This window comes from Pongo abelii, chromosome 2, assembly GCF_028885655.2.
Source record: "Pongo abelii isolate AG06213 chromosome 2, NHGRI_mPonAbe1-v2.0_pri, whole genome shotgun sequence".
Taxonomy (NCBI): Eukaryota; Metazoa; Chordata; class Mammalia; order Primates; family Hominidae; genus Pongo; species Pongo abelii.
Window position 1 is genome coordinate 117899857 of NC_085928.1, and position 20664 is coordinate 117920520.

Below are 20664 nucleotides of genomic sequence, written 5' to 3' on the forward strand. Positions count from 1 at the left end.
TCAGGAGGCCTTGTGTTTCAGCATGGCCTAGGCAAGTGGAAGGCAGGGGCTCTAAGATCCCATGACACCCCCACCTTCTAATTCTGTTATAGCAACGGCATACCGTTACCCAACTCACTGGGCACTACTTCCCTCACTCCCTTCAGAGTCTAAGCTACAGGCAGTGCCTTCTGCTCCAAGCTGTGGCTCCTTAAACTTTGTTTTTGTGGTTAAGGACTTTCAGGTGTTGTGGGGTGCTGATCAAGTTTTTCTGAACAGTAAGGTAAGAATTCCAGTCATTGTCATCCCTCAGTCTTGATCAAATCTGTTTGATTTCACTAGTTTTTAACCCATCTTGTGTTTGGGTTTCTTCCCCCAGTCCCTGGCTCTACCTCTTCTGCCACAAACGTCAGCATAGCAGAGTCTGTCAGCCCTTTGTCCAGTGAGAGAGCAGAAATGAACATCCTAGAAATCAATCAGGAATTGCTCTCACAGCTGAAAATGAGCGAACAGCAGTTCTGAGACCTCAAAGAGAAATTTCTTGTCTCTTAAGCTTCTGCCAGCTACAGAAATACAGTAAGTTCTTTTTTTTTTTTTTTTTTTTTTTGAGACGGAGTCTCGCTCTGTCGCCTAGGCTGGAGTGCAGTGGCGCGATCTCGGCTCACTGCAAGCTCCACCTCCCGGGTTCGTGCCATTCTCCTACCTCAGCCTCCCGAGTAGCTGGGACTACAGGCGCCCGCCACCACAGCTGGCTAATTTTTTGTGTTTTTAGTAGAGATGGGGTTTCACCGTGTAAGTTCTGCAGGTTCACTATCACCAAAGTGATGAGTGATCACTGTCTTCTCTCTGAGAAACTAAACACTCTTTAGACCCGATTCCTCTCTTCTCTTCATCAAAATAAATTTCATCCTTCCCTTACTCCCAGAAAGGTAGAAGTAGATATTTTAATCTCATTTTGCTGAGGATTGAAAAACTGGACACACAGTATTTAGCAACTTTTCCGCATTTGCAGTGAAGTGTAGGGTGGGGTTAGAGTTAAAATCCCAATTATTGATGCCTGATGCGACAAAAAACTTCCTGTTTTTCTCAGTAACAGCCTAAACCATTTTTACCAGGATCCTCTCTGTACCATATAAAATCCTGCAGGCAAATAACGTTTAGTCTGTTGGTGTAAATGTCTGGAACTAATGAACTTTTATTCAATTTAAGCATCTATTGAGGCCCAATAGGCAAAGCCCTGTGCTGTCCACACTGGGGGAAAGATGGTGATAGTTCACAGTCCCTGCTTTCCAGGAGCTTAATGAGGAGTCTGCTCTGAATACAACCTGTGGTATCCATAAGTGACAGCATCAGGAGCAGGGACGACCCTGATGAGAGGGAAGTCCTGCTTCCTGGAGCACAGGCTCTTATTCCTAAAGAGGAAGAAAGGGAGTGCCCAAGACTCTGCCGAGGTAACAGTGCAGTGTGGAGAGGAGGGACCCTGGCCTAGTCTGCTGGGCTCCAATCCAAGTTGTTTGTCTTCTCTTTGTCTCAGTTTCCTTATCTGTTAATGGGGTCCTATAATAATTCCTACCTCTGTAAATTGCTGCAGTGAATTACTGGAACTCGTTATTGTAAATCTCCTGGAACAGTCCTTGGCACAGAGTAAAAACTATTTATTAGTTATTTGTGCTACTATTTCTAATTTAACACAAACTTTATTAGCATTTGGGCATATTTTTTTCAGGGCCTTATGGTCTTATGCCTCATATTTTACTCAATTGTGCCCAGATATGATTTAAAAAATCTCTGTGGTATTTGTGCTTTAAATTCCCAATACAAGGGAACCATCAGTCCCATAGTTCTAGGGGCCTTCCTGACTGTACAGGAAATCACTGCTTTATGTTCCACCCTAGTGTTTTACAGGAGAGGCTGCAAGGCTTGGTAAAGTGGCCCATGATTTTGAGTCACACCTTAGTGGATGTGAATTCTGACTCTGCCTCATTCCAATTGAGTCATGTTTTCTATTTATTTCATGTGCCTTTGAGTATTTCTTTCCTCATCCATAAATTGGGGAGTATCAGCTGCCTTGTATTTGGGAGGTTGGTAAAGATATGGAGGCCCAATAGGCAAAGCTCTGTGACAGCTGCACTGGGAGAAGTGATGGTAGCACAGAGCACCTGCTTTAAACGAGCCTAAAGAGAAGTCTGCTCCTGCCAGAAACTGTGGTACCCGTAAGTGACAGCATCAAGTGCCGCCGAGAGCCTGGTACCGGGGATCCCTGTGTCCTTGGGGTGGACCCTGACTCCTCCTGTGTCCGGAATTGGTGGGTTCTTGGTCTCACTGACTTCAAGAATGAAGCCGCGACCCTGGCGGTGAGTGTTACGGCTCTTAAGGTGGCGCGTCTGGAGTTTGTTCCTTCTGATGTTCGGATGTGTTCGGAGTTTCTTCCTTCTGGTGGGGTTCGTGGTCTCCCCGGCTCAGGAGCGAAGCTGCGGACCTTTGCGGTGAGTGTTACAGCTCTTAAGGCGGCGCGTCTGGAGTTGTTCGTTCCTCCCGGTGGGTTCGTGGTCTCGCTGGCTTCAGGAGTGAAGCTGCAGACCTTCGCGGTGAGTGGTACAGCTCTTAAGGCCGCACGTCTGGAGTTGTTCCTTCCTCCGGGTGGGTTCCTGGTCTCACGGGCTTCAGGAGTGAAGCTGTAAACCTTCGCGGTGAGTGTTACAGCTCATAAAGGCAGTGTGGACCCAAAGAGTGAGCAGCAGCAAGATTTATTGCAAAGAGAGAAAGAACAAAGCTTCCACAGTGTGGAAGTGGACCCCCAGCGGGTTGCCACTGCTGGTTTGGGCAGCCTGCTTTTATTCTCTTATCTGGCCCTACCCACATCCTGCTGATTGGTAGAGCTGAATGGTCTGTTTTGACAGGGTGCTGATTGGTGTGTTTACAATCTCTGAGCTAGACACAAAGGTTCTCCACGTCCCCACCAGATTAGGTAGATACACAGTGTGGACACAAAGGTTCTCCAAGGCCCCACCAGAGTAGGTAGATACAGAGTGTTGATTGGTGCATTCACAAACCCTGAGCTAGACACAGGGTGCTGATTGGTGTGTTTGCAAACCTTGAGCTAGATACAGAGTGCCGACTGGTGTATTTACAATCCTTAAGCTAGACATAAACGTTCTCCAAGGCCCCACCAGAGTAGCTAGGTACAGAGTGTCCATTGCTGCATTCACAAACCCTGAGCTAGACACAGGGTGCTGATTGGTATGTTTACAAACCTTGAGCTAGACACAAAGGTTCTCCACGTCCCCACCAGACTCAGGAGCCCAGCTGTCTTCACCCAGTGGATCCCGCACCGGGGCTGCAGGTGGAGCTGCCTGCCAGTCCCGCGACCTGCGCCGGCACTCCTCAGCCCTTGGGTGGTCGATGGGACTGGGCGCAGTGGAGCAGGGGGCGGCGCTCATCGGGGAGGCTCGGGCCGCACAGGAGCCCACGGAGTGGGTGGGAGGCTCAGGCATGGCGGGCTGCAGGTCCCAAGCCCTGCCCCGCGGGAAGGCAGCTAAGGCCCAACGAGAAATCGAGCTCAGCGTCGGTGGGCTGGCACTGCTGGGGGACCCAGTACACCCTCCGCAGCCTCTGGCCCGGGCGCTAAGCCCCTCATTGCCCGGGGCCGGCAGGGCCGGCCGGCTGCTCCGAGTGCAGGGCCCGCCAAGCCCACGCCCACCCGGAACTCCAGCTGGCCCGCAAGCGCCGCGCGCAGCCCTGGTTCCCGCTCGCGCCTCTCCCTCCATACCTCCCTGCAAGCTGAGGGAGCCCGCTCCGGCCTTGGCCAGCCCAGAAGGGGGCTCCCACAGTGCAGCGGTGGGCTGAAGGGCTCCTCAAGTGCCGCCAAAATGGAAGCCCAGGCAGAGGAGGTGCCCAGAGCGAGCGAGGGCTGTGAGGACTGCCAGCATGCTGTCACTTCTCACTCCCCTGTAGGCAACGACCGCAGCAGCATGTCCAAACTCCCACCGAGACAGATGAGTCTTTTCTTAGTGTGAGGAGCACAAAGGCATCACAGAATCTGAGCTAGGGGAGAAGATGCAGTTCAAGGAGGAGAAGCTGGCAGAGAAGTCGACACAAGCTGAGGAGCTCGGGTGAGGGAGGCTCTGTGTGGTGGGGCAGGCAGGTGGAAGGTGTGTGAGTCTCTGAAGCGAGGCAGCTCAGCTGGAGAAATAAGAGCTAACCTGGGCCAGGAGAAGGGCAGGAATTTACATAGCAGGCACATGTCGTGCAAACATTTATGAAACAATTACAGAACAACAATGCTAGTAAATTATGGGCTACAATGGTTACTCGGAACAAGTAATTATTGAGGCAAAATTTGTAAAACACAAAATTAACCAAAGGAAAGTGAACAACCCAGCAGCATTTAGTACATTCAAAATATTGTGCAATCACCACTACATTTTCTCTTTCTAAATGTTTTATTTTAATGTTTGTAGGTACATAGTAGGTGTACATATATATGGAGTGCCTGAGATATTTTGGTATAGGCATACAATGGATAATAATGACATCATATAAAATGGAGTGTCTATCCCCTCAAGAATTTGTTGTTTATGTTACAATTGATTATACTCTTTTAGTTATTTTTAAATGTACAATTATATTATTAGCTATCATCACACTGTTGTGCTATCAAATACTAGGTCTTATTCATTCTATTTTTTTTGTACACATTAACCACCCCCATAACCTCAGCTCCCACTATGCTTCCCCACCTCTGGTGACTATCCTTCTACTCTCTATCACCATGAGTTCAATTGTTTTGATTTTTAGATCCCACAAATAAGTGACACCATGCGATGTTTGTCTTTCTTTGCCTGGCTAATTTCACTTTGCATAATAACCTCCAGTTTCATCCATGTTGCTGCGAATAACAGGATCTCATTCTTTTTTGTGGCTGCATAGCACTCCATTGTAAATAAGTACCACATTTTCTTTATCCTTAGTTAGAATCACCTCCTGACTTACTGGCTTCTCATTCTTTCATTCATTTGAATGTTATTATCTTGACCCTGCCATTCTTTCATTCTTTCATCTCTCCGAATAACCTCAGCTGTACTTGGCCACATTTCTATGTGTGGCTTTGTGTCCAGTCACTGCATATTGTGCTATGTGCGCTATTTTTACATGTAATGAGGAACTAAAGGGACAATTTTCTGAAACAAATTTGGGAAGAAATCTAGTTTTCTTTACACAGGAAAAAGTTGAATGTTGAGGAATCTTATAGGAGCACTCTAATACAGAGGAGGGCTTTCAGTAAAAAATTATATTTTGGCTGGGCGTGGTGGCTCACCCCTGTGATCCTGGCACTTTGGTAGGCTGAGGAGGGTGGATCACCTGAGGTCAGGATTTCGAGACCAGCCTGGCCAACATGTCGTAAACCCTGTCTCTAATAAAAATACAAAAATTAGCCAGGCATGGTGGCATGTGCCTGTAGTCCTAGCTACATGGGAGGCTGAGGCAGGAGGATATCTTGAACCTGGGAAGTCAAAGTTGCAGTGAGCCGAGACTGCATCACTGTACTCTAGCCTGTGGGACAGAGCGAGACTCTGTCTCAAAAAAAAACTTTTTCTGTTTGTCAGAGCCATTTCCCCAAAACTGTGCTAAAATTCTGCTTGGAGGGCTTCTTGAGGATATTCTCACATAAATCTCTGTTGCAATTCTTAGAACTGATCACTGATCCCTCTCCACTCTTATATTTTCTCTACTATCCTACCTTAGGCGATACAAAGCCCTAGTTCACTCTCAGGCGTGAGAGCTGACCCAGTTAAGGAAGAAGTTATGGGAAGGGAGAGATGCCTCCCTCTTACTCAATCAGCATCTGAAAGCCCTTCTCACTGATGATGACCCTGACAACCACCACGGGCAGGACCTCCGAGAGCAGCTGGCTGAGGGGCACAGGCTGGCAGAGTGCCTTGTCTGCAAGCTCAGCCCAGGTAAGGCAGTCACAGGCCCTGATGACGCAAAATCCTAGGCTTATGAGAAGACTCCAGACCTCTACACCTGCATAATGACAATTTTATTGGTGGTCTTTCTTTCCACTAAGCATTAGTACCATGACATGATCAGGACTTCCTGTGTAGGAAGAGAGATGAGAAACCCATGGGTTGGAGGTCACAGTATGGCAAAATCCTCCTTCCTCCTTGATGGAACTGGCCTTTGGAGCAAGAAGCATCATCCATCCAGTTTTAAAGGACAGGAAGGAGGATGTGACAGGAAGCAGCTTGTAAGAGTGGAGCGAGCCCTGGACTAAGAATGGAAGTTCCCAGGCTCTATTCTCAGCAATGTCTTAGTAACTGTAGGCCAGTGATTTATCCTTCCTGGATGTCTGTGTCTAACTGGAAATGGGGACAAATTATCTCCTGCATGGTAGATACAGCATTCAAATGTGGGAACACACATGAATGAATTTCAAAATAAGGCAAAGACCCTCACTGTGTGATGTTAGATAAGGTAGTTGATGTGGTGGCATGTGGTGTTAGGAAAGTTGTTAAGACTGGAACACTCTTCGTAGAGAGAATTTTCCGGGACAACACAGCAGAAGCTACTTGGAGGGTCTTTGAAGTCCCCTGATGTATGGAACAGTGGGCGACAGGGTTGTTTGTCCTCTGCTAAGAGAAAGAAATAGGTTTTAGTGAGAGCTGTGAGGGCATGTGGAGTCTGTGCCTGGGAATCAGATCTGTGACCAGAAGGGGAAGACAGCTGCTGAAGTCCAGAGAGAAGATGGACAAGGCTCCAGTGATATGAGGGGAAAAAGGCCTTTTTAATTTGTTCCCATGTCATAATGGTGGCTCTCCAGATCAGAACCACATTGCCAGCGCAAAAAACGTGAGAGCTAAAGATGAAACACGAGGGCTTTTAGTGCAACACTGACTTGTACATAGATGTTCATGTCTCAGTGCTCGTGTATCTGACTGTGTTTGCAGTGGGTAAAGTGGGAAATATCTGAATGGACACTACTGCATTTGTTTGCAGAAAATGATGAAGTTGGAAATGAAGATGCTAAAGATGAGAAAGTTGAAAAAGTCCAAGGACCACTTGCCTCCAGGTAACAATGAATAATCAGGAGCTGGTAATGGGTAGGTAAAATATGGAAAAGGCCTCAGAAAGAAGACAAGAGAGGTGTAGGTTGTCATGGATTCTAGATGCAAGGAAAAAATTGCAGATCGTATTGATTTAGTGCACTCATTCAACAGTGAAATAGCCCTGTTGACATGATTGTCTATTTTCTTTGTGGTACTTGGAAGCATGACCTGAGGAGAACTTACCAGCCTTAGGGATTTCCTGCACACACAGATGAGACCCGTTCTCTTCTGTAGTGAAAACCAGGAGGAGTTTCGTATCTGCTTCCTACACAGTTGTCATTAGGTCCTTATTAGTTAAGATAAACAGCAAAGAGTTAACAAGGAGAGGAATTAGGAAGTAACTAGCAAAGTTAAACACCAAGAAAAGTGCCTAGACCATCACAATATTAGAAGAAGAAGGCCTAGAAGTCACACCATCTCTGGAGTCTACAGTGGCTCAGCATATATTTTCTTGGCCATAGTATGTTACATTCAACCCAACTGAGCCACATGGTGTAGCAGCTGTTAGGGTTCTTCATGTGCTGTGTGTTACATCTACACCATACAGGGATAGGTGAGTCTCCTCCCTCCTCAGATCCTACCTGCCCAGTGCAATGAGCTCCAGCTGCTCTCTTCTTCTCAGGCCCCTGTGGCAGCCACACTCTGTTGCAGAGAGGAGGATTGCCTGTTCCCTCTTTAAGGGAACCACCCCTTTTCTTTTTGGGACCACTCACTTATGCCTCCTGTCAAAACAGGTTTAATCTTCTGTCATCTCTGTTATCTGTATCCTACCTGGCTCACCAGGGAGGTACAGCAGGCTGAAGAAAAGGAAGTCCCTCAGAACTTGCTGGAGGAATATTCTGCCACTTGCTCAATTTGCCATGACTCTTCTGATTCCCACCAGCCTCAGAGGTGTGCCAAAATCACACCTGAGGAAGAGAAAGTCGACTCTGCTCTGGATGTAGGCAGTGAATCTTCACATTACGAAGGGGAGGAGGAAGTGCTAAACATTCTCCCATGTAGCCTCTATATTCTATATCCTTTGTACCTCTGCCTGGGCTAAGAAAGTTCAACTCTGAGGACAGGGCCTGTAGATACATATTGGTTAGAATCAGGAAGTGTAGGATTAAATATTAAACACAGATATCAGGTGGGTCAGCGGGCTTCCCTCTCCTCCTCAGCCCATGTCATGCCTTAGTCTCTCTGGCCCCAGTATCAGGTTATTGGACCTCAAGTAGGGGTGATAAACTCATACCCACCTGTGTACAGGAGGTATACAGGAGGCATCTGTCAGACCTCCTATCTTGGATACAATGTCTTTTGTCTCCTGCAGTGATGTAATTTGTGTCCCTGAACAATGTCCTTGGAGTATGCCTGTCAAAGGTCATTGGCAGCCTTGCCTATAGATTTGGGGATGTCGTTACCTTGGTTTTATTGCTCTCAGCTGCAGTCTCTATTCTCCTTTAAGTTGGCTTATCTTTAAATTGGCTTAGCTTAGCATTCACCTCAAAACCTGAACATAAACACTTCTATCTTTGTCTTGCTTATAAATTTCCATAAAGCAAGGCTGAGGCCTAAGTTTGCCACCCTGCTAATGGCCAATTTTTCTGTGTAACACCATAGAATCTTTTTATTATGAGAGGGTTTTTAGAATTTATCCTTCAGTTCAGTCTTGTGTATAAATTCCTCTAAACATTCAACAACCATGACATCTACAGAGACAAGTCAATATTGCAGCAACACTTCTAGAAAGTAGTTAATCCAGTTCCTGAAGATCTTGGGGAAATGTTTTGTTTAACTGCTTAACAGACACAGGCCAGAGGATATGCAATTATGATGTACCAGAAGAGGAAGATTCTTCCCCATGGGCCTGGAAAGCAGGTTCATCTACTTCTTCCAAGACTTAACCTAGGGCATCCTAGACCTTTTCTGTAAGAATACCATATTCTTATGCTGAGAATGTTAATGCCCTTGTGTCATGATTGGACACTAATTTGGTCATGTGTGGAGTATGATTTGCTTAATGTGATCCTCTCTTCTGAATTTATTTGCAGAAAATCAAAATGATAATGAGGAAGAGGACGGGAAACAGCCAGTGTCCCCCAGGTAACTCTGATTTTTGAGTTGGTTGTTCAATAGTGACATCTGGAGGATGACATCAGGGAAAAATAGGAGTTTATGAATAGGACTATTTTATCCATTCAGTTAACTACAAATTATTCTTTTGAACAATGTTTTCTTTTTTCTTGTGGTACTCATATACATTTCAATCTCTTTCTTTTTTCTTTTTTCTTGTGGTACTCATATACATTTCAATCTCTTTCTTTCTTTCTTTCTTTCTTTCTTTCTTTCTTTCTTTCTTTCTTTCTTTCTTTCTTTCTTTCTTTCTTTCTCCTTCCTTCCTTCCTTCTTTCCTTCCTTCCTTCTTCCTTCCTTCTTTTTCTTTTCTTTTCTTTTCTCCTTCCTTCCTTTCTTTTCTTTTCTTTCTTTCCTGACAGGGTTTCACTCAGTCATCCAGGTGGAGTACAGTGCTACTATCATGGCTCACTGCAGCTTTGACGTTCCTGGCTCAAGTGATCCTCCTGCTTAGCCTGGTTTCCATTGCTTAATCCCTCTCAAGCATAGTAACCTACAATCAGTTGACCCAAGTGAACTCACCAAACTCATGGATTTTTTGATATCACTTGTCCTCTTCCGTGTGGTTAAATCCAGGGTGAGATACCTGTTAGGTGTCAGCGTGTTGGCAAGTATTTGACCACAAGAGAAGAAAATTGAGTAAAACCCCTACTCCATATTATGTCAAAATTTGTTGCTTCTTTTTTCTCATGAACTTCTAATCTGGGCAGTTTGCTGAACATGAGCCATCTCTATCTCTATCTTTCTCTTTCTCTCACTATCTCACGGCAGCCACACTCTGTCCCACCAAGAAGAGAATAATTTGTACCTTTTATTAGGTCAGCCCCTTTGCTTTCTGCAACTGTTGACTTATGCCTTCTGTCAAATCCATCTAGGAATCTGTGGTCCCTGACCCCCTTGAATCAACCTTAGACCCTCCTACCCCACCAGTCTCAGCAGGGAGGTGCCACAGGTGGCAGAGCATGAAGTCCCCCGAGAGCCAAGGGATGAATGTTGTTTGACTCCTTTGATTCCTGCTGACCTGTCTGGACCCCATCTGTCTTACAGAAGCAACTTGTACTCATTTGAGAAACAGCAAGTCTACTTGGCTCTTGATGGGGGAGGAGTGCTCCACTGTGAATGTGATAAACATCCAAATGATGTCTCAGGTAGACCTCATAATCCTTGCATCCTGAGCCGCAGAGTGGGGCTTAGAGATGTCATCAATGTGCCTAGGAATCATAGACATGAGTTGTTTTGAATCAGACTCTAGAGTTGAATTTGAAACATCAACATGGGTTGGGTCAGTGAGCTCTGCTCTCTTCCTTGTCTCGGACCATGCCTGTGTCATCCTGGGCCCACTCTCAGATATTGGACCCAAGACAGATGTGACAAATTCACACCAATCTATGCAGCATATTTCCAAGAGGTGTCTGTGAGATGTCTTAATTTGAATAAAATTTGTCTTGCCAGCTATTATTGTATTCTTTATAAATTTCTTTTCCCAACCATGTCCCTTGAGGTTCTATGACTGCCCAAGGCCAGTAGTATCTTTGTCTACCTTTCTGTGGAAGATGATACCAAGGTTTCATTGAACCTAGCCCAATTTTCTATGTCTTTGATGTTGGCTTGTTGTAGCTAAGCAGGCCATTGCCTTGCTAGTATGTTTCTGGAAGCAAGACTGAGCACTGTCACTCCTAGATGCCCAAATAGCCAATGTTACTGTGTAGCACAGAGATTCATTTTGATTCAAGAGTATGTAGATTCCCTCCATCCTTCTAATTTCAGCATCTAAAATGCTGTAAACCGTGAACAACATTGGAATTTGATGAGGGAAGGCTACATACTGCAGTTTCCTTTCTAGAAAACATCTGGGGGCATTTGCTTTGAATTGATATGAAAAATATTGCTTACCTGCTTGCACAGTCTCAGGACAGATCATACTGAGATAATGACCTACAAGAATAGGGAGATTTCACCCCTAGGCTCAGGGAAACCCAAGGCATTTCTATCATGACAGGACCTCAGGCCTCCGAAAATATTTCTCTCACAGTGTCCTGTTCTCGCACTGAGGAGACTGATGTCTCTGTGTTAGGGTCGGACAGTGGATTGTTCATGGGTGTAGGAGAATCTGCTTAATGTGTCCCTCCCTGTCTGAAATTATATACAGAACTTGAACATGACCAAAAGTAGGTGAAGGACCAAGACCCATCAGGCCCTAGGTAACTCTAAGGAATTGCAGACAGTTAATTCAGTGTGGACATCTGGAGACTCTGGATGCAGGAAAAATAAGAATGTGCTGAACATTGGTTCCATCTGTTCAGCCAATCATGAAATATTTATATTATTAGAATTGCCTGTTTTCATTGTATAGCCATATTTCTATTTCCCCCTCTTATTAATTCCTCTCAATTGTACTAATCTCTCTTCAGTTGACTCAGTTGAACTGATCTATCAGAGATATTTTCTGCAGTCCCCTTTTCTATAATTTTTGTTTAATGCACATCTGATGTCTGTGCTTTGGCATCACCATATGTGCAAGTATTTGATAGCATGAAAGTGAATGAAAAAATTCATATCTCGCTACAATATTGAGAAAAAGAGATGTGGGGGATACAATATCTCTAAGAGTCTAGGAAGACTCAAGAGCCCATGTTCATTTGGCCACTGCATGCTGCTATGAATAAATTTATGCAAAAGTGCTCAATGCACCATGATGTCCCTCTGCATGCACTGTGTCATGGCTGTTTTGTACAGGGATCGTTCCATCTCCTTCATCCTTAGCTCATTGTCTGCCCAGTGCACCGAGCACCTGCTGCTCTCTCTTTTCTGCCCCATATGGGGAAGGATTGTTCTATCTCCCTGAGGGGCCTGCCCTTTCCTTCCTCTGACCCCTCCTGTAGGCCTCCCTTTAGAGCCAGCTGGGCACTGTGGTTTTGCTTCCCTCTGGTGTTTATCTTCAGTCTTCTTCATCCACCAGGCCCAGCAGGCAGCTGCTGGAGATGGAAGAACTCGATGTCTCAGAGGACTCACTGGATGAAAGTTACTTGACTCCTTCAATTGAATATGACCTATGTGACTGCCACCAGGCTTACAGTAAGTAGCACCTTGTGCTTATTGGAGGAACAGCTCACCAGCTTTGCTATGGATGCAGTCTGTGAGTACTTCATCCCAAAGGTCATAAAGCTCTACTTGTCTCCCTTCCAGGCAGCCTCTTTATTTTTTTGTTTCCTGCAATTTGTGCAGGCTAAGACATGACATCCTTGTACTTAGATTGTTTTGAGTCTGGCTCTTGGATCCAGTTTTAAACACAGACATCCAATGGGTGGAACTTTCCTCTTCTCTTGTCCTAGGTGACTCCATTGTCACCAGGCACTTTCTTACAAGAGTGGGATGTGGGCATCAAGATAGGCCTCAGAGGGGGAATGGTGAGGGGCAATTGCAAATGTTCAGCCACCTGTAGCTCAGCTGAAGACATTTGTATGAAAGACCTCCTTCTTTAAGATAAGACATCTCTCTTTGATGAAAGTATGTTGTTAGTTGCATTTCCTGGACAGTACCCGTCACTATTCTCTGGTCATCCAGTTGTGCTGGAAGTTTTGCCCAATTATTTTGGAGGTCTGTTTTCATGATTCCTATGTCCCAGGCCAGATTCTTAACTTCTTCTGAGGTGACTTCCCTCCAGCTGAAGCAGGCTAGTGTCCCATCCTGCCTGCATGGCCATGGCTTTCATTCTCTGTGGAGCACCAGTGATTTTTTTCCATGTGTGTGTTTATAATTTCAATCATGTGTCTGGTCTCAGTGTCAGAGTGTTACGTAAGCCATCACCAATGAGAGTCCCTGATGAGGTGCTGGCCTAACTGATGAGCAAAGCCCATCATGTGGTTGGAACCATGTGGTTCCCATCCCCATGATCTCCAGAAGATCCTTCATGTTGAGTGGGCACCCTATGGGGCAGCAGCTTCACAGGGTGTGTGGAGAAAAAATCCGATTTTCATTTCTTCTCACTCATTCGATTTTTTGGAGTTCTGAGAGTTGCGTGCGGCTTTTTGAGCGTTTTACCCATCAAATCATCTTGTGGTAGGAGCAAGTAACTCTGTCATGCTCTCCAATATATCTCACTGTGTTCTAATGAAATTAGCAATTAACATATTGGTCCTGGATTCTGTTTTGGTGGGTAAGTGTCTTTTGTGCTAGGATCATTCTGTTTCCTGTTTTCTGTTTCTCCTTGAGGTTCAAAGAAGCAAAGGCTTTTCTCAGGATCACAGGGATTCATGAAACAGACAAAATATGCATTTACCTTGTCTCTGTTGTGTGCCATGCCCCTTGCCATGTGGGCTCTGTCTACTCTTGTCTCTGGCCCATTCAGTGCTCAAGGGACACTCCCAAGTAGGTGGTGGCATTGCCGTGTTAGAGCTGAAAGCTGTGTTGAGGCTCAGCAAGATCCCTCACTTGCCTCATAGGTGATGGCCTGACTAGTATTGGTCTCACAGCGCGGTCTCCATCTACTTCTCTGCAGTGGCTTCTTTCAGGGGCTGAGCTTGAATGGGTGCTCACCCTTTTTCCTTTTCCTGATTTCAAAATTATTTCAAATCATTTTGAAATAATTTCAAGTTAAACAGAAAAGCATCCAGTCTTGTACAAAGAGCTCCTGTAGCCCTGATACAGATTCCCTAAGAAAGAAAACCTTGTGCGATGGGTTCGAACTTCCTCCTCTGCACCAAGAGGACCTATAGACATCTACAGAACTCTCCACCCCAAATCAACAGAATATACATTCTTCTCAGCATCACATCACACTTATTCCAAAATTGACCACATAGTTGGAAGTAAAGCACTCCTCAGCAAATGTGAAAGAACAGGGATTATAACAAACTGTCTCTCAGACCACAGTGGAATCAAACTAGAACTCAGGATTAAGAAACTCACTCAAAACCACTCAACTACATGGAAACTGAACAACCTGCTTCTGAATGACTGCTGGTTACACAACGAAGTGAAGGCAGAAATAAAGATGTTCTTTGAAACCAACGAGAACAAAGACACAACATACCAGAATCTCTGGGACACATTTAAAGCAGTGTGGAGAGGGAAATTTATAGCACTAAATGCCCACAAGAGAAAGCAGGAAAGACCTAAAATTGACACCCTAACATCCAATTGAAAGAACTAGAGACGCAAGAGCAAACAAATTCAAAAGCTAGCAGAAGGTAAGAAATAACTAAGATCAGAGCAGAACTGAAGGAGATAGAGACACAAAAAACCCTTCAAAAAATCAGTGAATCCAGGAGCTGGGTTTTTGAAAAGATCAACAAAATTGATAGACTGCTAGCAAGACTAATAAAGAAGAAAAGAGAGAAGAATCAAATAGATGCAATAAAAAATGATAAAGGAGATATCACCACTGATCCCACAGAAATACAAACTACCATCAGAGAACACTATAACACCTCTACTCAAATAAACTAGAAAATCTAGAAGAAATGGATAAATTCCTGGACACATACACCCTCCCAAGACTAAACCAGGAAGAAGTTGAATCCCTGAATAGACCAATAACAGGATCTGAAATTGTGGCAATAGTTAATAGCCTACCAACCAAAAAAAGTCCAGGACCAGACGGATTCACAGCTGAATTCTACCAGAGGTACAAAGAGGAGCTGGTACCATTCCTTCTGAAATTACTCCAACCAATAGAAAAAGAGGGAATCCTCCCTAACTCATTTTATGAGGCCAGCATCATCCTGATACCAAAGCCTGACAGAGACACAACAAAAAAAGAGAATTTTAGGCGGATATCCCTGATGAACATCGATGCAAAAATCCTCAGTAAAATACTGGCAAACCAAATCCAGCAGCACATCAAAAAGCTTATCCACCATGATCAAGTGGGCTTCATCCCTGGGATGCAAGGCTGGTTCAACATACACGAATCAATAAATGTAATCCAGCATATAAACAGAACCAAAGACAAAAACCACATGATTATCTCAATAGATGCAGAAAAGGCCTTTGACAAAATTCAACAGCCATTCATGCTAAAAACTCTCAATAAATTAGGTATTGATGGGACATATCTCAAAATTATAAGAGCTATTTATGACAAACCCACAGCCAATATCATACTGAATGGGCAAAAACCGGAAGCATTCTCTTTGAAAACTGGCACAAGACAGGGATGCCCTCTCTCACCACTCCTATTCAACATAATGTTGGAAGTTCTGGCCAGGGCAATCAGGCAGGAGAAAGAAATAAAAGGTATTCAGTTAGGAAAAGAGGAAGTCAAATTGTCCCTGTTTGCAGATGACATGATTGTATATTTAGAAAACACCATCATCTCAGCCCAAAATCTCCTTAAGCTGATAAGCACCTGCAGCAAAGTCTCAGGATACAAATCAATGTGCAAAAATCACAAGCATTCTTATATACCAATAACAGACAAACAGAGAGCCAAATCATGAGTGAACTCCCATTCACAATTGCTTCAAAGAGAATAAAATACCTAGGAATCCAACTTACAAGGGATGTGAAGGAACTCTTCAAGGATAACTACAAACTACTGCTCAACAAAATAAAAGAGGACACAAACAAATGGAAGAACATTCCATGCTCATGGATAGGAAGAATCAATACCGGAAAATGGCCATACTGCCTAAGGTAATTTATAGATTCATGCCATCCCCATCAAGCTACCAACGACTTTCTTCACCAAATTGGAAAAAACTACTTTTTAAATTATTATTATTATACTTTAAGTTTTAGGATACATGTGCACAATGTGCAGGTTAGTTACATATGTATACATGTGCCATGCTGGTGTGCTGCACCTATTAACTCACCATTTAGCATTAGGTATATCTCCTAATGCTATCTCTCCCCCCTCCCCCACCCCACAACAGTCCCCAGAGTGTGATGTTCCCCTTCCTGTGTCCATGTGTTCTCATTGTTCAATTCCCACCTATGAGTGAGAACATGCGGTGTTTGGTTTTTTGTCCTTGCGATAGTTTACTGAGAATGATGATTTCCAGTTTCATCCATGTCCCTACAAAGGGCATGAACTCATCATTTTTTATGGCTGCATAGTATTCCATGCACATTTTCTTAATCCAGTCTATCATTGATGGACATTTGGGTTGGTTCCAAGTCTTTGCTATTGTGAATAGTGCCGCAATAAACATATGCGTGTGTGTGTCTTTGTAGCAGCATGATTTATAGTCCTTTGGGTATATACCCAGTAATGGGATGGCTGGATCAAGTGGTATTTCTAGTTCTAGATCCCTGAGGAATCGCCACACTGACTTCCACAATGGTTGAACTAGTTTACAGTCCCACCAACAGTGTAAAAGTGTTCCTGTTTCTCCACATCCTCTCCAGCACCTGTTGTTTCCTGACTTTTTAATGATCGCCATTCTAACTGGTGTGAGATGGTATCTCATTGTGGTTTTGATTTGCATTTCTCTGATGGCCAGTGATGATGAGCATTTTTTCATGTGTCTTTTGGCTGCATAAATGTCTTCTTTTGAGAAGTGTCTGTTCATATCCTTGGCCCACTTTTTGATGGGGTTGTTTCTTTTTTTCTTGTAAATTTGTTTGAGTTCTTTGTAGATTCTGGATATTAGCCCTTTGTCAGATGAGTAGATTGCAAAAATTTTCTCCCATTCTGTAGGTTGCCTGTTCACTCTGATGGTAGTTTCTTTTGCTGTGCAGAAGCTCTTGAGTTTAATTAGATCCCATTTGTCAATTTTGGCTTTTGTTGCCATTGCTTTTGGTGTTGTAGACATGAAGTCCTTACCCATGCCTATGTCCTGAATGGTATTGCCTAGGTTTTCTTCTAGGGTTTTTATGGTTTTAGGTCTAACATTTAAGTCTTTAATCCATCTTGAATTAATTTTTGTATAAGGTGTAAGGAAGGGATCCAGTTTCAGCTTTCTACATATGGCTAGCCAGTTTTCCCAGTGCCATTTATTAAATAGGGAATCCTTTCCCCATTGCTTATTTTTCTCAGGTTTGTCAAAGATCAGATAGTTGCAGATATGCGGCATTATTTCTGAGGGATCTGTTCTGTTCCATTGATCTATATCTCTGTTTTGGTACCAGTACCATGTTGTTTTGGTTACTGTAGCCTTGTAGTATAGTTTGAAGTCAGGAGCGTGATGCCTCCAGCTTTGTTCTTTTGGCTTAGGATTGACTTGGCGATGTGGGCTCTTTTTTGGTTCCATGTGAACTTTAGAGTAGGTTTTTCCAATTCTGTGAAGAAAGTCATTGGTAGCTTGATGGGGATGGCATTGAATCTATAAATTACCTTGGGCAGTATGGCCATTTTCACGATATTGATTCTTCCTACCCATGAGCATGGAATGTTCTTCCATTTCTTTGTATCCTCTTTTATTTCATTGAGCAGTGGTTTATAGTTCTCCTTGAAGAGGTCCTTCACGTCCCTTGTAAGTTGGATTCCTAGGTATTTTATTCTCTTTGAAGCAATTGTGAATGGGAGTTCACTCATGATTTGGCTCTCTGTTTGTCTGTTATTGGTGTATAAGAATGCTTGTGATTTTTGTACATTGATTTTGTATCCTGAGACTTTGCTGAAGTTGCTTATCATCTTAAGGAGAGTTTGGGCTGAGACAATGGGGTTTTCTAGATATAAAATCATGTTGTCTACAAACAGGGACAATTTGATTTCCTCTTTTCCTGATTGAATACCCTTTATTTCCTTCTCCTGCCTAACTGCCCTGGCCAGAACTTCCAACACTATGTTGAATAGGAGTGGTGAGAGAGGGCATCCCTGTCTTGTGCCAGTTTTCAAAGGGAATGCTTCCAGTTTTTGCCCATTCAGTATGATATTGGCTGTGGGTTTGTCATAGATAGCTCTTATTATTTTGAGATACATCCCATTAATACCTAATTTATTGAGAGTTTTTAGCATGAAGGGTTGTTGAATGTTGTCAAAGGCCTTTTCTGCATCTATTGAGATAATCATGTGGTTTTTGTCTTTGGTTCTGTTTATATGCTGGATTACATTTATTGATTTGCGTATATTGAACCAGCCTTGCATCCCAGGGATGAAGCCCACTTGATCATGGTGGATAAGCTTTTTGATGTGCTGCTGGATTTGGTTTGCCAGTATTTTATTGAGGATTTTTGCATCAATGTTCATCAAGGATATTGGTCTAAAATTCTCTTTTTTTGGTTGTGTCTCTGCCCCGCTTTGGTATCAGGATGATGCTGGCTTCATAAAATGAGTTAGGGAGGATTCCCTCTTTTTCTGTTGATTGAAATAGTTTCAGAAGGAATGGTACCAGTTCTTCCCTGTACCTCTGGTAGAATTCGGCTGTGAATGCATCTGGTCCTGGACTCTTTTTGGTTGGTAAGCTATTGATTATTGCCACAATTTCAGATCCCGTTATTGGTCTATTCAGAGATTCAACTTCTTCCTGGTTTAGTCTTGGGAGCGTGTATGTGTCGAGGAATTTATCCATTTCTTCTAGATTTTCTAGTTTATTTGCATAGATATGGAACCAAAAAAAAGCCCACATTGCCAAGACAATACTAAGCCAAAAGAACAAAGCTGGAGGCATCACGCTACCTGACTTCAAACAATACTACAATGCTACAGTAACCAAAACAGCATGGTACTGGTACCAAAACAGAGATATAGACCAATGGAAAAGAACAGAGCCCTCAGAAATGCCACACATCTACAAACATCTGATCTTTGACAAACCTGACAAAAACAAGAAATGGGGAAAGGATTCCCTATTTAATAAATGGCACTGGGAAAACTGGCTAGCCATATGTAGAAAGCTGAAACTGGATCCCTTCCTTACACCTTATACAAAAATTAATTCAAGATGGATTAAAGACTTAAATGTTAGACCTAAAACCATAAAAACCCTAGAAGAAAACCTAGGCAATACCATTCAGGACATAGGCATGGGTAAGGACTTCATGTCTAAAACACCAAAAGCAATGGCAACAAAAGCCAAAATTGACAAATGGGATCTAATTAAACTCAAGAGCTTCTGCACAGCAAAAGAAACTACCATCAGAGTGAACAGGCAACCTACAGAATGGGAGAAAATTTTTGCAATCTACTCATCTGACAAAGGGCTAATATCCAGAATCTACAAAGAACTCAAACAAATTTACAAGAAAAAAAGAAACAACCCCATCAAAAAGTGGGCCAAGGATATGAACAGACACTTCTCAAAAGAAGACATTTATGCAGCCAAAAGACACATGAAAAAATGCTCATCATCACTGGCCATCAGAGAAATGCAAATCAAAACCACAATGAGATACCATCTCACACCAGTTAGAATGGCGATCATTAAAAAGTCAGGAAACAACAGGTGCTGGAGAGGATGTGGAGAAACAGGAACACTTTTACACTGTTGGTGGGACTGTAAACTAGTTCAACCATTGTGGAAGTCAGTGTGGCGATTCCTCAGGGATCTAGAACTAGAAATACCACTTGACCCAGCCATCCCATTACTGGGTATATACCCAAAGGACTATAAATCATGCTGCTACAAAGACACACGCACGCGTATGTTTATTGCGGCACTATTCACAATAGCAAAGACTTGGAACCAACCCAAATGTCCATCAGTGATAGACTGGATTAAGAGACTGTGGCACATATACACCATGGAATACTATGCAGCCATAAAAAATGATGAGTTCATGCCCTTTGTAGGGACATGGATGAAGCTGGAAACCATCATTCTCAGCAAACTATTGCAGGGACAAAAAACCAAACACTGCATGTTCTCACTTATAGGTGGGAATTGAACAATGAGAACACCTGGTCACAGGAAGGGGAGTCTCACACACTGGGGCCGGTTGTGGGGTGGGGAGATGGGGGACGGATAGCATTAGGAGATATACCTAATGTAAATGACGAGTTAATTGGTGCAGCACACCAACATGGCACATGTATACATATGTAACAAACCTGCACGTTGTGCACATGTACCCTGGAACTTAAAGTATAATTAAAACAAACAAACAAACAAACAAACAGAAAACCTTGTGCACTTTATCTGTCCCCAGAGCCAGCACCTCTTCCAGTCCCTCCAGGGGGAGCTCCAGCTCCAGGACGCTCTCTCTGGAAAGTCAATCAGGAGAAGAAAGGTCCTGATCTCCTCCACCCCCTGTCCTCAGAGGTTCTGCTCTGAATTGGGCTGTTCTGGTAAAGCTGTGGGACTCTGCCTCAGAAACACAGCAGCCAAGATGGGGCTCCCCTGAGGAGGAAGGGAAATGCTCAGACACATGTCCCAGAAGTGTGATGTGTGCAGTGTGGGACGGCCCTGCCAGGGCATCATGAAACATGGGCCAGAGAGGCCAAATGCTTCTTTGCAGATGATTGGGATGAATGAATGCACCATCCAGACTGTACAAGGATGTATCCTGTGTGTGGGTTCACACACTATGTGTGAATAGTGTGTATAGGGCACAGCCTTGACCCCAGCAGCAGTGA

General features: G+C 43.8%; 1 pseudogene; it reads left to right on the forward strand.

Annotated features, from left to right (window-relative positions):
• Positions 1 to 435: 435 nt before the first annotated feature.
• The window catches only part of LOC100440177 (neuroblastoma breakpoint family member 6-like), a 31457-nt pseudogene continuing 11228 nt past the window's right edge, over positions 436 to 20664 (forward strand).